The sequence below is a fragment of the Suricata suricatta genome, chromosome 12 (genome assembly GCF_006229205.1).
Source record: "Suricata suricatta isolate VVHF042 chromosome 12, meerkat_22Aug2017_6uvM2_HiC, whole genome shotgun sequence".
NCBI lineage: Eukaryota > Metazoa > Chordata > Mammalia > Carnivora > Herpestidae > Suricata > Suricata suricatta.
In genome coordinates, this window is record NC_043711.1 from 26,264,477 (window position 1) to 26,282,095 (window position 17,619).

The following is a 17,619-nucleotide window of genomic DNA, read 5'->3' on the forward strand; positions in this document are numbered from 1 at the left end:
ACAGTTCTCATAAAGATAGATTGCTGCAAGGTGACCAAGGATAGTAAGATAAGATACTTTTATAGAGATATGAAATGTGGTTATACTGTGGTAATGATGTTTTGTAAATATTGTTGGCGTTTTACAATGTTTTGTCTTTTTTATACTTTCAAATATAAAACCAAAAAAGGGTAATATGTGAAGATATGCTCTGAACACCCCAAGTTTTAATATGGGCATTCTAAAGGAAAGGAAGGCTTTATATGCTGTGCATTTCAATTGCGTTAGAAAGAAATGGAATTTTGCACTATCAATTACTTTTCAGGAACCTGTGTCCTGATTGCTGTAAACTTTTTGAAAACAGGTGACAATATACTTATAATTATTTCCAAAAAATGGGACTAAGTGTTCCTGAAATATTTTTTTTTCTTAGAAGATGCTTAACTATTTTCCTTGGTGCCCTTCATTACCGATAGCTAACAGAAGTGGACAGGTGGGCTGGAAACAGCCTTTCTTAGGCAAAGCTGTTTGTGAACTACCTTTTATACTCATTGCTCCATCAAAGCACGTGTGCAGAGAACTCTAGTAGTAATTTATGACAGCCTCCACTTAATAATAGGGATAGCAACTGCTTCTACATAGGTCAGATTTCATTGCTCATAAACTCTATGCTGATGTTAACGCATTTGTACAAATTTGTAGCAAGAAGGGCTAGGCATTTTCATACTTGCTTTGACATTGCACAATACTTTGGGCTTTCCTTTATTGAAACTTCCAGAACTATTGCACATAGGATGAATTACTATTGGTTTTCAGATTTTGCTGAGGGCTAGAGTTTCAGAAAATTGCTTGTTTAATTTATTCAACAAATATTTAGTAAATATTTAACATATTCAGGGAAACCTCCCAGAAAGTCGAGGTCAAAGGAATGGAGTACCATATAAATATTAAGTAAATATGGCATCAAAGGTCTTCACAGTTTTCTTTGTCACCATGTTCACCTCATTCAAAGTGATAAAACTCCCTTATGGAAACTCCCTTATGGAAATAAGTTACATGTTTGAAATCTCTTGCTTTTATCATTTAAAAAAAAGTCTGCAAATGAGGTCATTGTGATGAACTCCCTCACTGGATGAGGAAACCAGAAACTCTAGGAGATTATGCCCAAGGAACTAGAAGAGACTAGTGATTTGACTTTTATCAGAATGTTAGTTTTGCATTTTGACCAGAAGGGTGCACTGTTGTATCTTATTTATTGCGTGGGGCGGCGGGGGGGGGGGGGGGGGGGGGGGGGGGGGGGGGAGAAAACTGTGTTCATTCCAATGAACTTAATTCATACATCCTTGTAATTTGTGCTTTCTTTTGAATTTTATTAGCATTGTAGTTTCAATTCTTAACTTCCTAGGTTTTTTTGAGCCCTTTCTTGAAGGCTCACAGAGAATGGTACCCGCATGCTAAAAATCTGACTCAGCAACATGTTTTACCGTTCTGGTTTTCTCTTCTCTGAGGCAGGAATTTATCACCTTTGCTACAGATGAAACAGGTTTGGCAGTAGATGCTTCCAGATGTAATGCTCTGGAATGTTCCCAACCTTGACATCTGGGGTTCAGCTAGATCATTCTCAACTTTTCTTTCCTGCTTTCCTGGGCTGAGGTTATTGTTATAGGGGTTACTCACTCATCCTCTAGATGTCATTTAGCCCCCCCACCCCCAAATTGTTACTGTTGGGATATTCAATTTTGGTAGGAAAACATGCTTGTGCACTGCCCCCCCTAACTAGCTCTTTTCAAAAACACAAATAACATAACAACAATAAAAATTCTTTATTCTGAGAGTTTATTGCTAATGGAGCACTGTAGGTAGATCGTGCAAGAAAATAACAGGACACACATGAATATTTTTTTCTGAGACCTCTTTGTAGATAAAATTTTGGCCATAGTTACATATAAAGAGAAATACATGCCTGATCTCAGATTTCTCAAGTGTGGAATTGGCACAGTATACTTCTATTCCTTTGTTAACAACATTATTTATAGTTCTTCTGGTTAATTTTTTCAAGCATATGCTATCATGATTTTTAACTAATAACATCTGCAAATATGAAGGAATTGCCTTTTAAATAAGTGAACACAAATAAAATGGTAGTATCGATTCAGAGGGATAATGTATGAATGGCTCACAATAATCTTACCTGTGTGTAAAATGTAAAGAAAAAGATTAGAAGAAAATATATCTAAATGAACAATGTGGTTTTCTTTGAGTGCTAGGATTATGGAAGATTTCTTTCTGCTTTTTGACATTTCTATAATGTTAAAGTTATCTACGTGAGAATATGCTACATTTATAATTAGAAAAGAGGAAGAAAAATATCTTGTCCTCTACAAGCTAAAATAGTAAAAGCAATTTAATAGGAAGCTTCCTAACATCATCTTGTTACAAATACCAGATTTTAACATTTAAAGGCAAAAGTTTTAAAATGTAAGCGGTCATATGTATTTATGGATTCAACATTTAAAAATCAGCTTAAACTAAAAACTGTCCAATTTCTATGGGATGCTTTGCTATGGACATGTGCGTATTGATTAAATATGTGAAGTTATTGTTTTCATAGTAGCCTCTATTTCTACTCAGAATTCCACAACCACAGCTAAAGCACTGACACCCTATCCGACTACAATTCAGTAAGATAGCTGCATTACTCTTTTTTTGTTTCTCTTTTTCTTTTTGGATTTGGCCAGCTCTTGGACTAAATTAACCCAATCAACTGATGACCTTATGTCATGTAAGCACAACTCAATTAACTGCAAATATTTGAACCTATTAATGATCAACCAGTCTCTTTAACACTCTTGCTTCTGTTCCAGTTTTCAAAAACACAAATAACATAGGGCAAGCTAGACAAGAGCAGTAACCCTTATTATTGGGTTGGTTGCCACCCGGTGGATGGTAAAAGTTTGATTTTCACCTACATGGGTCCACGAACTAGGCTTTTCTCAGCTGGGACTAGGTGAGGTGAAGGAGATATTTTTGGATAACAAACTTGTGGATAACTCTGGGAATAATTAACCATGAATATTTTCCTTAAGACTTTTATATGTGTTGGTGGGTCAGGCATTGGTGTTTGTACTCTGTTAAAGATGTAATGATGGAATTTGAATCAAAGGAGTAAAAATTCAAACTGATGGAATGCACAGTTAACGCATCAGAGTTTTTTCTATATTATTCCCATGAAACTCCCTTATAACATTAATAAATATGTGTTTAACTAGAACATCATTACTTATAGCGAAGTTTGACCACATTTTAGCTGTAACACATATGAGGGATATGAACATCTTTCATCAAAGGAAGTAAACCACTTTGGCAGTATTTTTCCCCATCTCTTGATAGGAGATTGGAAGTGGAGTGGGCATATCAGACCTCTGGTGGGATCTGTTTGGGTTAAAAAAAAAGGATACCCTTCTTCACCCTCCAGTTGAAAATACTGAGTATTGAGTATTATGGTGTTGCATCGATAGTATATAAGTTTTATAATTTGCATGTACTTAGCTTTATCCTTAATTGGTAACAAGCAAAGAAGAGCTGTACTTGTTCATTTATTTCCTATGTCATTTCACAAAGGCTGTTAGACAGTAGCTTAGTCATCTTTCTAGCTTGATAACCTTAGCACCAACTCTTGCACACAACTAAAGCTGGATGAATATTTTAGAAATGATATTTGAGATATGTTAATGAGTTAGAAGTGTACCAGAATAAAGAAAAGCGTTTTGAATTTCAAAGACATTTGAGGCATGAATTCAAGTGTGAACAAACAGATGTGGGGTTGAGTGATTGCATGAGTTCGAGGCTGGTGGTACAGGGCAGACTGTGCATAAGAACCGTCCTGGCTGACCTCACATACCAACCACTGAAGAGCGGAACACCATCATTCATTGTGATCACATTGTATTTCATTTCATCTAGACTGATTATAATAACCACTTAAAAATCCTCATCTACTACTTCCAAAATCTGGTTCCGCTTGGAGGAAGAATTTGTTGACTTTCTTTTTCTTTTGAGACAGTGTTCCATTTTCTTGGTTCTTCACATAGTTGGTCATTTTGAATTGTATCCTAGACATTATTTGTTAAGCTATGGAGGTTCTGTATTATGTTATTTTACTCTCATGAATATTGCTTCTTTTGTTTTAGTAGACAATTATGTTGACTGGCCTTGCAAATCCTATTTCTTGCAGTGGTAACATAGACCTCAGCTCAGGTGTTTTGTCACTAGCTGAGCTGCTTTGAGCCTGTTCTGTGAATGTGTGGTTCGGGGATCAGTTAGAAATGTAAGCGAGGAACTTGACAGTTCTTGCTCTGGGTCGTCCCTTCCAGGATCTCCCCACTACCCTTTGCAGTCATGGTTTCCCCGGCTTTATTTTTCTGGTTCTCAAGCCAGAAATACTGCAGTGTTCCGAATTGCAGCCCCCTGCCTGGCCCCCTGGCTTGCTGGTGTCAGCCACACTTAGCTCCAGGCTGAAGGCTGTGCGGAGACGGTCTTTGTACTCTTGTCTGCTCATTCTCCATGTCCTAAAGGCCGGCACTCTTTGTAGTATATCCTGGTGTTATTTTGTGTGTGTGCAGGGGTATTGTTGAGTAGTCTCTTAGTCTTTTATTCCCAGAACTGTAAGTCTTTTTTCTTCACTTTAAAAGGATTATCATGGAAATACATACTCACTTTAGAAGATTAAACTTTAATCTTTTCACCTGTAGATAATTACTGTTGATATTTTAAGGTACATATACTCCCATTCTTTGTATATGCTTCAGAATTATGTATATATACACATAAATACACACACATATATAAATACATACAAACACAGAAGGACATAAATAAACAAATATTCAATGGGATCACACTGTTTGGTAACCTGATTTTCTTACTCCAAACACCATATATATCTTTTCATGCCTGTAAATACACATTTATATTATTTTTTTAAATTGGTTGCTTTGTTTTTTTTATATGGATACATAATTTATAACCCAATCACTTATTAATTTATAACCCAATTTTTCATTATTATAAATAAGTCTTTTAGGCAAACATCCCTCTTCACATGATTGTATACATTATAACTATTCATTTAATTAATTATTAGAAAACATTTCTAGTAATAGTTTTTTTACCAAAGATATATACATTTTTAAGGACTTAAATGCAGTTTAACAAATCATCCCCCATAAAGATTATAATAATTTATTCTACTGTAGTATTTGTAGTAGGCTGAATAATAGTCCCTTCAAGTATCAAGTCTTAATCTTTCGAACCTGTAATGTTACTTTATTTGGAAAAAGGGTCTTTGCAGATGTGACTAAATAAAAATCCCGAAGTGGACAGATTTTCCCAGATTCCCCAGGTGGATTCTAAAAGCAGTCACAAGTGTCCTTATAAGAGAGAGGCAGCAGAAAATCACAGCCAGAAGAGGAGAAGACAGTAGGATCACAGAGGCAAAGATTGGAGTGTGTCACAAACCAAACCAAGGGATCCTGGCAACTGTCAGAAGCTGGAAGAAGAAAGACATGGGTGTCTCTAGGGCCCGCGCGGGAACTACATGTCTGCCAGCATGTTGATTTTGGCCCAGCGGTGCTGATTTGGGACCTCTCGTCTCCAGAACTGTGAGAGAATAAACTTCTGTTGTGGTGAGCCACCCAGTTTGGTTCTTTGTTGCAGCAGCCACAGGAAACTAATGTAGGGTATGAGAATGAATAGGTTCTTCTACTCTATGGAAATCCCTTGTGGTGTTTAAGATGAAATTGAACCTTCTTATTTCATGATTCTTTGAATTTTGAAAAATTCATTTTTTTTTGCCTGTTTTAAATCCTTGGTTTTGCAGGTTTTTGATGAAACAGCCAACTTGAACTTATTTCTTTTTGAAATGAAATGCCTCCTGTTTTCACAATTCTGTCTCTGATATAAGAATCTAATAAGGATAGCCTAAAATTAAAGAGATTGAACTTAACTTATTTCTGTTCTATGTACATTGTTCTGTGATTTTTATCAATCTTTATAAAGTTCATACCATTTCAGCCATAAGGACCTTTCGAGAAGCAAGTGTTTCCTCTTTTCAGAAGTACAAATTTAAGATACTGAAAGTAAAATACGTACTTAAATCATTTGTATCTATTTTCATTCTCTAAACATTTTGAAAGATTCATCTAAGCAGAAAAGAACCAAATAATTGTAAGATAGTTTAAAAAACTATTTTCCACTGGAAACTAGCCAATTATTTATTTCTCACACACTCTCTTTTTCTCTCTTCCTGACACAGACGTATGCACACACACACACAAACACCACACACACACACACACACCAACTCTTCCTTCTCCCCCCGCATCTAAATACACAAATGGGATCACATGCTTTATACTTTTGGAATGTAGTATTTTATGCTTTGCTTAACAATGTAGTGTTTTCCTTTTTGCTTGGCTTCCTTTTCCTTCTTACCTTTCTCCCATCCCCTTGTCCCACGTCACCAACCTTTCCTATCCAGGACCATGTTAACAATCTGGTATATATCCTCTGTATCAGTCTCAGTCATCATGTGGTCATGAACAAATGGTTTCTAGATTATTGTTTCATAAAAATGGGATTATATTATTATATAATACTTTGGTAACTTTAAACAATTATTTAACAATACTCATGGATATTCTTCTAAGTGTATTGGTTTAGTTCTAATTCATTCTTTGTGATAGAGGCATTATAGTCATTAGTATGACTTGACCAGAGTTTATCCTCCTGTTATTGAAGGGTACTACTTTGTAGTATTTTGCTACCTTGAATAGTGCTGTTATAAATTTTCTTGTAAATACATTTTTGCATATGGGCACTTGAATAGGGGAGATTTTGAGGTATAGGATTGCTAAGACAAAGGTAATTTAGTTTTAATAAATGGTGACAGACTGTTTCCAAAAAGGCTATACCAATTCATATTTTCACCACCAATGTAGAAATATATCCATTTTCCTCTCATCCCCACAAGGAATGAACATTATTACTCTTTAATTTTTGCCTCTACACTAGGTGGAAAATATTTTATTGATTTTTGTTTTTTTCCTTACTTTTCATGAGGTTGAGTATCCTTTTTATATGTTTGCAGTCATTTGGATTTGCTCTTTCTGTATTCCTTGACCATTTTTCCATTGGGATATTTAATTTTCCTGTTGATTCAAGAAAGATATTTAATGTATTATGGATTTTACCAACTGGAAATAATATCCTCAAATCTATATGTTTTTGTGGACTTTGTTTATTGTATCTTTTCCAAGCAAATGCTTAACAATTATCTATAGTGTGGGTTCATCTATTCTTTTGTTATCTCTGGGTTTTCTGTCTTTGTTATAAAGGTCTTCTATACCTTCTAGATTATACATGTAGTCTTTGAGATTTATCATGTTTTATTTTTTATGGTTTAGTCTTTATCTGAGATTTATTTTTGTTTAAGTTGCAAGAGAGAGGTCCACCTATGTTTTCTTCCAGATGAATAACCAACTTGGTCTATGTTGTTTAAATGGTTCATTCCTTTTTTAGTTAAGTAAAATAAAATTTCTGATATATATTTTATCCTCAAATTTAGAGAGATCTGGTTGTAGATTTTCTGTTTATTACAGGGACTACCCAGTGAATATTTTGGTGCCACCATGATATTATTTTGATTATAATAGAATATTAAAGTTCTAATATCTGTTAAGAAATGTACTCGCTTCTTCTTCTTCTTCATTTTTTTCTTAGTTCCTTTTGGGCTTTTTTCTTCCTCTCTTAGATCTAAACTTTAAGGTAAGTGGATCTAATTCTTAAAAGTCTCTTGCTTCGGTTTTAGTTGTATTAAATTTATATATTAATTTTTGGATTCTTTTGGTGATTATGAAATGTTCCCATTCAAGAACGTCACATGTCTTTGCATTTATTCAGAGAGATATTGACTTCTGTATATTTATATGATATTCAGCTCTTTGATAACTTCTTGATTAAACTTAGTGGTAATTCACTAGACTCACTTTGGTTTATAAAGCACAGAATCCTATAATCAATAAAATGGGGAGGGCCTGTGTGGCTCAGCCAGTTAAGTGTCCAACTCTTGATTTTGTCTCAGGTCCTGGTCTCATGGTTTGTGAGTTGGAGCCTTGCATTGGGCTCTGCACTGACAGTGGGAAGTCTGCTTGGGATTCTCTCTCTCCCTCTCTCTCTCTGCCCCTCCCCCCAAGCTCATGCTCTCTGTCTCTCAAAAACAGAAAACAAAAACAAAAAGGATGTTATTTCTTTTCCCCCCAATATTTATAACTATTATTTTAGCTTCTTGCTGTATTTTATTGTTTTGAAGTGCCAAGTTACTATTAAACTAAAGATGATACAAGGCACCTCAGTATAAATTAAATTAAATGGCCTTAAATTAAATTGGGCCTATTGTTTCATAATTTAGGATAATATTTTTCAGTCATTGGTAAATGAACTTTATTATATTTGAGTTATTGGTGTGTATCCTATTTTTATTTAGCTTTTATGTTAGTGATAGTTGCTTAGTTTTATCTAAGGCCCTTTCAGCAAATATTGATATAATTATGTGCTTTTTCTCCTTTAATTTAATGATATGATGGATTTATAATTATAGATATCCTGATATTAAGTCATTCTTGCATTCCTAGAATATACTTTAGTTGATCACGTGGTATTATTATTCTTTGCTGCATTGTTGGATTACATTGCTAATACACTTTTTCAGTTTCATCCTTACTCACGAATTATACTGGTCTACAGTTATCTGCTATGTGGTTTGCACAAACTGTACTATGAAAACATCTGTTAAAAATATCTCATTAAAGATTTTGTTAATCAAGTACAGAGTCAAATTTTGTGAATGCAAATATTCATTCAATAAACATTCATCAGGCTCAGTTGCATGCCAGCTTCTTTTCTAGGTGCTAGTGACATAGCAGTCAGCAGCACAGATACATACCTTGTTTTGTGGGGTTTATATTTTAATGAAATGACAATGTTCCATTGAGAAATAAATACATCATTAAGTTTAATTATTTCATTAAATTCCTTTCTATCCAATTTACTTTTGGTGTACCAAATCTGTTCAACTCTGAAAAGGTTTCCACTATTATTTTCATTTATCAAGCTCTGCTTCATTTGTAATATTTTTGCTTCTTATTTTAGATGCTATGTTTTTTGATGCCTATTGATTTATAACTGTTAGATTATGTAGTTGTACTGCATGATATTCTCCATATTAGATCAATCTTTATTAATATTAACATTGCTTCTGCTTTTGCTTTTGTTTGCTTGGCCTAATATAAAGTGATTTTTAGCCTTGATTGGTTTCTTTTATTGGGGTAAATATAGTTGGGTTTTATATTATACCCTGATATGACTATCTCTCTTTTTTAATGTGAGAATTTGGTTTTGCCATATTTAATATTATGGCTATGTAGTTGATTTTATTTATTTTGTGCATGTATTCATTTATTCAGCACACATATGTTAAGTGCCTCCTATGTATCAATGTGTTGGGGATTCATCAATGAATACAACAGATAAAATATCAAGCTTGTGACATTTACACTGTAATTGGGAGGCTAAAGAAAATAAATATAATAAAAAATCAGAAAAATATTGAGTATATCAGAAGGTGATAGAAGTTAGGCAGAAAAGAAAAATACAGTAAGATTATGGGCAATGTTAAGGAGATTATAATTTTAAATAGAGTGGACAGAGTGGGTCCCATTGAGAAAAAGACACTGGAGAACAGAATTGAAGAAGATGAGGAAGTGAATCAACAGGGATCTGAGAGTATAGTTTTCTAGGCAGAAGGAATAGCATTCTGTAAGATTTTAGTATGCCCGGCATGTTCAAATTACACATCACGATGGCTAATATGGTGGGTTAGGTAGAGAAGAAGATGAAAGGAAGACTATGAAGCCCAGAGAAGCTCAATAATCATTTTAAAGAAATGAATTAGAAAGCCAATGACAATTAAAGAAATGTATTTAACACATTTATTGAGGTATACATTTGCATACAATGAAATGTACTCTGATGAGTTTTAAAACATTTATCTATTTCTATAAATACCACCATTATCAAGATATAAAGAATTTTTATTACCCAGAGAGTTCCTTTGAGTTCCATCTTACTCAATAACCAGATCCCATCTCTGGCTTCAGGCAACCACTAATCATTTTTCTGTCGTGAAAGATTAGATTTGTCTTTTCTAGACCTTTATACAAATGCAATCATTTAGTACCCTCTGGCTTCCTTTGCTCAGCATAATGTTTTTGAAGTTCACCCATGTTGTGTGTATTAGAAGTTCCTTTCTATTATTGCTGAATAATATTCTATTGTTTAAGTATACCTCAATTTAGCCATTCACTGGGTGTATGAAGGACATTTGAGTTGTTTCCAGTTTTTGACTGTTATAAATAAAACTATCATGAACATGCATATACAAGCCTTTGTATAAACATGTATTTTTATTTTTCTTGAATAAATATCTGGGAGTAGAATGGCTGGGTCGCATAGTAAGAGAATATTACACTTTATATGTGTCAAAATATTTTCCAAAGAAATTGAACCATTTTGCATTTCTATGAGCAATGTTATAGAGTTCCTGTTGCTCCACATCCTCATCAACACTTGATAGTGTCAGGCTTTTAAATTTTATTTACTCTAATGCATGTGGAGTGGTATCTCATTATTTTAATTTGCAATACCCTGATAATTTATGATATTGAGCTCCAACTCATGTGCTTCCTACCTATTGATGCATCTTCTTTTGTGGAAATTCTGATCAAAACTTTGCCTATTATTTTTATTGGTTTGGTTGGCTTCCTATTATTGAATTATAAGAATCAATAAAAGTCATGGCAATATGACTTATATACATAGTCCTTTTGTGTCTATGTATCTGTGTATGTGTACATGTATATACTAATGCAAAACTAACTATAGCCATGTCAAAATAAATAAAATAATATGTAATATTAATATATCAATTAAAAAACTCTTATTTGGAATTAAGTTTTTAAAAATAACTTCTGGGTCAGAACAATTTCTCATTACAGTGCTGTAATTTTCAAATGCTAGACAGCCAGTTACCTTTGCAATACTCATTTATGTCTACATATTTTGCAACTCAGAGTGCAAAAGTATTACTGCAAATTCTTTCACTTCAAAGTTTATCATTAACTCTCCACTGGGTATAAACTAAAGGGTTTAATTTTACTTGGCACATATACTTCCATTCCCTTTGGTTGGCTGAAAATGCATAGCATGGCCATGTTACATTACATCTATAGGTATTACATATTACAACTCACATTGTTCCCTCTTTCAGCGCTTCAGCTCAGTTGATCTAGAATTACTCTGATTGTCCATCTAGCATGATCTTCTGAATTTTCACAAGGATGAGGTTATATGTCAGAGCCTTAAAAAGGTGCACGTACCATTTTAGCTCCTTGGGGGCAATAGGGAGATTTATTTTCCCAAAAGTCACTTAATTCCACCATAATATCTTCTTTACCTTAGGAAGAACAACAGTGTATTTCTTTGTGCTCAGCTCAGCCTGCCAGCTGAGTCCTCCCATGCATTTCTCCTCCACATCCTCCTTCCTGTGTTTGCTTAGTGTACAGATACCACAAACCAACCTTTCCATCTCCTGTGAATTAGAAAATAATATCACAGCCAGGGTATTGTTGAAAATTAAATTTAACAAATAAAAGTGTAGTAAAGTTTTAAATATAAATCAGACACATCCCTAGGATTTGCTTTTAACTGCACACCTTCTAAGAAATTATATTTTTACTCCCAGCAAATCACCTAGGAGAAAAAAATGACAAGAGTAATCTATTTTTTTCACAGCTGGTTGGTTGGCCAGAGTTTCTCATCAAGGAGTACATGCTGTTTGCTCCCCAGATGGACAGCCTGGATGAGCTACAAATCCACAGAGTCTGGGACACAAGGTGGAAATTATACTGCCAGTGCTTTTAATCTTGCACAGCTCTGCACACTCGAAATTGCAAGTGGCCCATTTCCAAATGAACCTCTATTGGGACAATATCCTATATCTTGTCAGAATGAGTCCCATTAAATCCTCAGCTGGAATTAGACCAAAAACTTGTAATAATTATGGGAAACTTATTAAAAAGTTGAAGCCCTAGACTGTGACAGTGAACACACTTAGGCCACATTAACAGTAATTGAAATCTCTGTGAGTATTTCTTTTCAATCAGTTCTTGTTGATGGCCAAGCAAAGAATGCCCAAATGAGAAGGTGTGAAACTCAAACTCCCAACTTCTCTATGGGGGTAATTGTCTCTTCTTTCATTATTAAATGTAGCATTGGAATGCTAGTGAACTGATCTCTCTCAGGAGCCAAGGCACTTGCCAGAAGACTGGCTCCCATGGTGAGCTTGGGTCTTGTCACTGTGTCCACCATCAGGATGCAGGTTCCTTGGGACTGTACTTCATGTCATGGGTCTCCTTCCCTCTCTCTCCTGCCACTCTACCTTCAAAATTCATTGCTTCCCCAGTAAGTCCTGAGTGTTAAGAACGAGAGTATTAAATAGTTTTAAAACCTGGCCTAGTGAACATTCTGCGTGTCAGGTTAGGGTTTTGTTTAGAAAGCAGAAAATAATAAAATAATCTTTTCCGCATTTCAATCACAAGGATGAATCTACTTGGCCTCAGATGGGAAATTTTGTAAAAGGAAAATTTTCAAGTTAGGACACTTTTTTGGTTTGTTTTTTGAGTCTCTTTTTTCAGCTTGTTTGTCAGTAATTTTTGCATTGAGAAAGCAGTACACCTGATCATGTTTGGCTTCTCATTTCTGTATTGCTGGGGGTGATTCTTGGGCAACCTTAATTTTGATTTGTTTTGACTTTTATAGCTCAGGATGACTTAAAGAGATAATTTGGACTCTTAAGAGAGGAACAATAGAGGAAAGAAAACTCTTAAATTTTGGGCTTATGGATGGTATAGGCCATTCTTAATGGCAAGTATGATTTATAGAGTGTATCTAGTGAATGCAGTTGTATCTCTTTTTCACAGAAATTCAGATGCTCAACAAATGCTGTGAGTAGAAGGTCAAACCTCTGCTGGAAAACTATCTGGGTTGCAGATCTCTGATGACAGAAGGGGCAGTGACAGATTGGAGTGACCCAGAGTACCTACTGGAACAATGATGGTAAGAGACCTAAAACTAGACTTCGTGTGCAGGGGTCAAAGAGGGGAACTCTGGGAAGTCCCATTTGGGGAAGACTCAATGTGCATGGCTGTAGAGGGCAGAGGGGGGAACCTGAGGGTGAAAGGAAGGGACACCTAGGTAGATTGTTGCCTGGAACAAGGAGAATGAGCTGCCAAAGATGAGTACATCCCATTTCTGTGGATGTACAGGGAAGGTCTGGGTAATCAGTTGGAATTATGGTGGAAGTGATGTACTCAAGTCTGAATGATTGAAGTAAATAAATATCTCTAGGTCCCTTCCAGTTCAAATGTGCCATGGTTTTATGAGACTCCATTTATTTTTTCAAGAGGATGAGACGTATTTTGTAATTGGTATCATCCAAAGGAATGCCAATACTCTATAGGAAAACCATTTTTCCTAAATATGTTACAGACTCTACTATTATGATCTTCATAATGTTTTTTCTTAGATCTTATGATATAAACCTTACTCTATTGAATTTAAATTTATCATGAATTTATGGTAGCTAAAATTTAAGGAACTTACTTCTGAAATGATGGATCATGATGAAGAGGATAATACTCCCCAACCACTTTAAGCACTTAAACATAAAATATCGTATTTTGAAGGGTGGAAAACATCTTTAGAATGGATTTAGAATTCCCTATGCAACATTTGTATTCTAAATATTTTATGTTGTGAGATGGTAGTGACAATATTAGTACATTTTCCATTACTTAAAATAGGCTCCTGATAGGAGATGACTTTAAGCTCTAGAACAGAATTGGAATCTCTATCTTTTTAGGTAATACATTATTCTTAGATTGTTAAATGATAGCCATAATAAAATGATACTTCAGTCCCTGAAATGAGTTCTTTTACAAAGGTACAATAGGAAAGTATTGAGTGACAACACAGAAGATCATTAGCTCTGTTTTCATTGAAACCAATAGCTGTAATGTATTTCCCTGTACAGTGGACTAGTGTGCCCTGGCCTGATTGTGTTTAGAGGACTGATCATTGATGACATCTTAGTCCTGTGTCCCCGAGTATGGGGTAGGAAGAAAGGAGGGGGCCCCGGGAAGCAGTGAAAATGGCAGGAGTGTGGACAAGAGAATTAAGAAACAGAAGATATACCATTACTTTTACTAGATAATGTTTAACTTATACTTGTTTTATTTTCTCTATTGCTGCTATCATCTCTGTCAGCCACTGGGATGTCTTGTCTGGTTTTTGCTTGCATCATTGAAGATGCTTAAGGAATAACTGCTTCTCCTAGTTCTTTCAGAGAGTAAAATAACAAAATAGTGGTGTTTTGTATTCACTTCCTATTGCTTTCTGCACAATTATCCCAGGCTGTGTTTGGCTGTTGACTCAATTTCTTTCCCTAGTCTTTCAGGACCAGGAAGAGAAGAGCTTCTTCTGTTGGTCTCTGTGGTGCCCTGGTCTTACTTATAACCTGGGTGAGCTCTGATTTGCCTTGACTCTCTTTTTTTCTTTAAAGTTTATTTTTGAGAGAGAGGCAGGAGGGTGGGGAAGATAGAAAGAGAGAGAATCTCCAGCAGGCTCTGCATTGTCAGCACAGAGTCCAATGTAGGGCTCGAATTCCATGATCTGTGAGATCATGACCTGAGCCAAACCAAGAGTCAGACACTTAACCAACTGAGCCACCAAGTGTCCCTGATTTGCCTTGACTCTTAAGTGCAGTCAGAATCTACTTTTTAAAAGAAATGTTTATTTATTTTTGAGAGAGAGAGAGAGAGAGAGAGAGAGATGGTGGGGGGAGGAGCAGAGAGAGAGGGAGACACAAAATCCAAAGCAGGCTCCAGGCTCTGAACTGTCAACATAGAGCCCAACGTGGGGCTCAAACTTCACCAACTGTGACATCGTGACCTGAGCCGAAGTTGGATGCTTAACTGACTGAGCCACCCACGTGCCCTAGAACCCACTTTCTTCTCTAGAGCTGATTTTTGGGGGGCCTCACTTACCCTGGGAACATAAGTGCTGGGAAAACACTTTGAGAACAGATTTAGCCATTTAGAGGCAAGGGGCAGCCCTCAGGAAAACTACTCAGGTGACTGTGCAGTTTGCGCCTCCATTACCGTTCTCGCCTGTCCAGTTACCTTCTCCTTTGGGTGGCTCTTCTATGAGTCCCAACTTCCTTTCCTTTTCTGCCACCCCCCACTCACTAATGAGAAACCCAGTGCTTGCACACAGTTCCTTTTTCAACCCGGAGCCTCCAGCAGGGTGCCCTGCTCAGACTTACCTGCGCTTCCACGTGTCCTGCTGTCTTTCTTCCACTGAAGTCGGACTTTGCTGTCTCATCATCTGAGAGCCTATTTGGTGACTGCAGAGGGTGGTGAGTTTGCTTTCTGGATAACATGGCGTGCATTCCTCTGAAGGCCATTCTATACAAATGGACTAAGTAGTACTAAGTAGTGTATTCGTTTCCATTGCTGCTGTAGCAAATTGCCGCAAAGTTAGTGGTTTAAAACAATACAGATTTATTCTCAGAGTTCTGGAAATCACAAGTCCCAAATCAAGGTGTTGGCAAGGTTCTGCCCCTACTGGAGGCTCGAGGAGAGAATGTTTCCCTTCCTTTTTAGCTTCTAGAAGCTGCCTGAATTTCTTGGCTTTTTTTTTTTTCCTTTAATTACTCCAACCTCTTGCTTTTGTCCTCCTCTTGTAAGGACCTTGATGGTTATATCAGGCCCACCTGAATAATCCAGGATAATCTCCTTGTCGCAAGATCCTTAACTTAATCACACCTGCAAAGTCCTTTTTCCTGCAGATGGTAACGTGCTCCCCCGTTCCCGGGATTAGGAGGGGGACATCTATGAGTGGCACTTATTCAGCCTGTTGCATGAGTAATATTCAGTGTCGATACTCTTTTAACACGGTGTTTCTCCAAATGGAGCAATATACAGATCCCTTTTTAAGCAATACAATTTTATAGTCTCTGCCCTGTGTCGACATGTTTATTAATTTGTTACACGAATACACACAAACATTAAACTGCTTACAAAAGCCTCGCGTTTGTAGCTCTTCTACAAAGATAAAACTAAAACAAATTTACAAATTCAATACAATCCATAAAGTGAATGAAGTTCGAATTAAGCGCACTCATTTAACACAGTAGATGGGACGGTTTCGCTGGAGGTGGAATTGCTGAGAACACTTGAGCGACGTGCTGACGGTGGCGTTGGGCCCCGAGTGTAACGTGCTTGTCCTGCCTGCTGTGTGATGGCTCAGGTCTTCCTTGCTTTCCCTCACAGTCGTTGTTCAGAGAGGATTCTCTCACATAATTTGGCTTTTCCCTTTCTTGAACACTTACTTGCTCATTTCCTCATTAGCCCAAGACAATGAAAATATTATTGTGGATCTCAACAAAAATACTGGCTTTCAATTTGCACAACAGTACTTGACTAGATAATGGCCATCCAGGAGATCCAGAATATGTCTTCCTAAAAAAGAAGATTCTTTTTGAATTGAAAAACCAATCATAATTTGTTACAGAGACTTCATCTGAGGGACTTTGCCTTAACTCTTACTTTAATGGTGGAAATCACAAGCAGTGGAGAAGCATTTTTCACTGAGAATATTCTTTTTTTTTTTTTAATTTATTTTTGAGAGACAGAGAGAGACAGCACGAGCAGGGGAGGGTCAGAGAGAGAGGGAGATACAGAATCTGAAGCAGGCTCCAGGCTCTGAGCTAGCTGTCAGCACAGAGCCTAATGGGGGGCTCAAACCCACGAACCGTGAGATCACGACCTGAGGTGAAGCTGGACGCTTAACCGACTGAGCCACCCAGGCGCCCCGAGAATATTCTTTCAGGTAAATCTTATATCACTCAAGTTTGAACTTTTTAATCTTTGTACAATACACTGAAGCTCTTGAGGGGAGTACTTTACAAGGCTGCTCTTTCAATAGTCTGTGACTATGTATTTGATGGGGAAGAAAGGTTGTTTAGAAGGAGAGAACAGGGGATAGACAGAGTGAGAGGGATGTGAGGGGTGATGAGCGGACAAGAAGCTAATTATATGAGGGCTCTGGTTTCCGTTATGCTGAACAGTTTGCCTGTTGGGGTATGCAGTCACCCCGGAAAGAATTTAAATGTCCTCATAGTCTGGAGAAGGCATGAGCCCCCTGTCCTGGCTGTAGTTCTTTCTGTAATCTGACTCTCACAAAGCTATTATTTCCTTGGTGTTCTCCTCCATTACTGAAGACTGGTAGGATGTGATTTCACAAGCTGCCTCTGGACCAAAATTCTCTTGTTTGCTGAGCTCCATGCTGTTCTGAAAACATCAGTTACAATGCTATCTGCTTTCTTCTGGGAAAATTCTAGGCTGCAGTTAGGTCAGTGAAGGCGATTAGAGAATCCGGAGCTTGTAGGATATGCACACTGCCATA